A 2,500-nucleotide genomic window follows, 5' to 3' on the forward strand; every position below is an offset into this window, starting at 1 on the left:
GCAAAGTCAGTTGCTCTTGGAGGGAAGAGCATCTGACTGATTCCTCCCTCACATTGACTTCACAAAATGGTTCGGCAACTACGTAGCCTTTTTGTCACCATAGGCACCCAGACCAGTCCTGCAGATTGGCTGGAGGTTGCGACCAAACGTGATATGAGACCACCAGACGAGGAGATAGGGGTATGTCTGGCTGGAATAGAGTTCATGAACTCCATGATAGCCAATGACAATACTGCCTACGATCCTATCTGGAATGAGAAACTGATAGTATTGCCGGAGGTGTATGTAGGACCCACTTCTCCAGCTCATGGGAAAGATATCCGAGATGAAAGCACAGAGAGGAGCAGGAACGAGGAGGTGGAGTGTCCTGAAACCCCGAGCTCTATGAGTCAGCTCTCAGTACTAACCGCATCGCCCGAGTTGGATAATACAGCTGACATCTGTCCTGGGACCCCCCTGGTGAAGATGCCAGAGGACAACCCGACATGTCCATGCTGTACCACTCGGGCAGGCAATATGACGAGGTTGATTGACCATCTAAAGAGAGCCCATGGGAAAAGAAAGATCAATTTCCAATGTTCCCGCTGCGGGAAGACAAATGAAAAGCATCATAGTATCTCATGCCATCTCCCAAAATGCAAAGGGGTCCAAGAGCCTACCCAGGTAGAAGGGTTTATGTGTGAAGAATGTAAAAAATGTTTTAAAACTAAAATTGGCTTGGGACAACATAAGAGATTAGCTCACCCAGCCCTGAGAAACGCAGAAAGAATTGAAGCATCTCGCCCCAAAGAGACCTCTAAAAGAGGTGCTCACAAGAAAATCTGGTCCCAAGAGGAAACAGAGTTATTACAGAAACTAAATCAAGAATTTGAAGGGAGGAAAAATATTAACAAATTGATTGCTGAAAAATTAACAACTAAAACAGCCAAACAGATCAGTGAAAAGAGAAGACTATTAAGAGAAACTGTGGTGCCAGAAAGAGAGAAAACACAAGAGAGCAAGAACAGGTTAAAAGAGGAGAGGACTGTGATTCCATCTTCTGGTGAAAGGGAGCTGCTAGCCCACTATAAAAAGACTATTAATGAAAAGATGACATCAGGGAAGCTGCCCATCCTTAAAAATACATATAAACAAATAATTGAAGGCAAAACAGACTCATTAAAATTACTCAATGAGGTAGCTCAGGACCAATATTTGTATTTGTTTGAGAAATCAATTGAACAGAAAGTGCCAAAAAAGAGCCAACATAAACCTCAGCAGAAGAAACCTCAAAAGGAATGGATGAGAAAAAGAGCCAGAAAGCGTGGAGAATTTCTCCGATTCCAACGCCTCTTCCGCTTAGATCGAGGGAAGTTAGCTAATATGATTCTGGATGAAAAAGACTCTGCGCAATGTGCCATCCCCCTGGAAGAGGTCAGTAACACCTTCAGATCTAGGTGGGAGTCTCAGAATTTATTTCAAGGACTTGGAGCATTCCAGTCTGTGGGGCGGGCGGATAATTCGGCTTTTAAGGAATTGATTACAGAGAAAGAGATCCTTAAGAATATCAAAGACATGAATAAAAAATCGGCACCAGGCCCTGATGGGATCACCCTGAAGGCCCTGCTTAAAATGGATCCAAATTGTGAGGAGATCAAAGAACTATTTAATCTCTGGCTGTTAAGTGGCAAAATTCCAGATGTAATAAGGGGATGCCGAACAATCCTAATACCTAAATCATCAGCGCCCGAACGCCAAAATGATATTAATAACTGGCGGCCAATTACTATTGGTTCCATCATCCTGAGACTCTATTCAAGAATCTTAACTGCGAGGTTGGCAAAGGCGTGTCCCATTAACCCCAGGCAGAGAGGCTTCATTCAATCTTCTGGCTGTGCTGAGAACTTAAAATTATTACAGCTATTAATTAGGAATGCAAAGAAACAAAAGAAACCCCTGGGGGTTGTCTTTGTCGATTTGGCCAAAGCCTTTGATTCAGTGAGCCACACCCACATCCTGGCTGTGCTAAAGCAAAAGGGCCTGGATGACCACATAATAGCATTAATTAAGGACTTCTATCAAAACATCCACACCGGAATCAAAACTAAAGAAGGAGAGTCTGAGTCAATAGGAATCAAAACTGGTGTGAAACAGGGCGATCCCATGTCACCACTCCTCTTTAACCTGTGCATTGACCCTCTGTTATGTAAATTAGAAGAAGGTGGGGAGGGGTTCCAACACGGGAATGGTAAATTAACAGCTCTGGCTTTTGCAGACGACCTGGTCCTGCTGAGTAAGTCCCAATCAGGAATGGAGAAAAATATTGAAATTCTAGAAGCATTTTGTGACTTAACTGGATTAAAAACGCAGGGGGAAAAGTGCCATGGTTTCTTTATTCAACCAACTAAGGACTCTTATACCATCAATGACTGTCCTCCATGGCTTATCAGCGGTACCCCTTTAAACATGATCCACCCGGGTCAGTCAGAGAAATATCTTGGCTTGCAAATCGACCCTTGGG

General features: G+C 43.6%; 1 pseudogene; it reads left to right on the forward strand.

Annotated features, from left to right (window-relative positions):
- LOC137459336 (28S ribosomal RNA) overlaps nucleotides 1-2,500 on the forward strand; it is an 8,476-nt pseudogene that overhangs the window by 3,195 nt on the left and 2,781 nt on the right.

The sequence above is a fragment of the Melanerpes formicivorus genome, unplaced genomic scaffold, assembly GCF_026170545.1.
Source record: "Melanerpes formicivorus ecotype bairdi unplaced genomic scaffold, bMelFor1.0.p_v2 SCAF_350, whole genome shotgun sequence".
Taxonomy (NCBI): domain Eukaryota; kingdom Metazoa; phylum Chordata; class Aves; order Piciformes; family Picidae; genus Melanerpes; species Melanerpes formicivorus.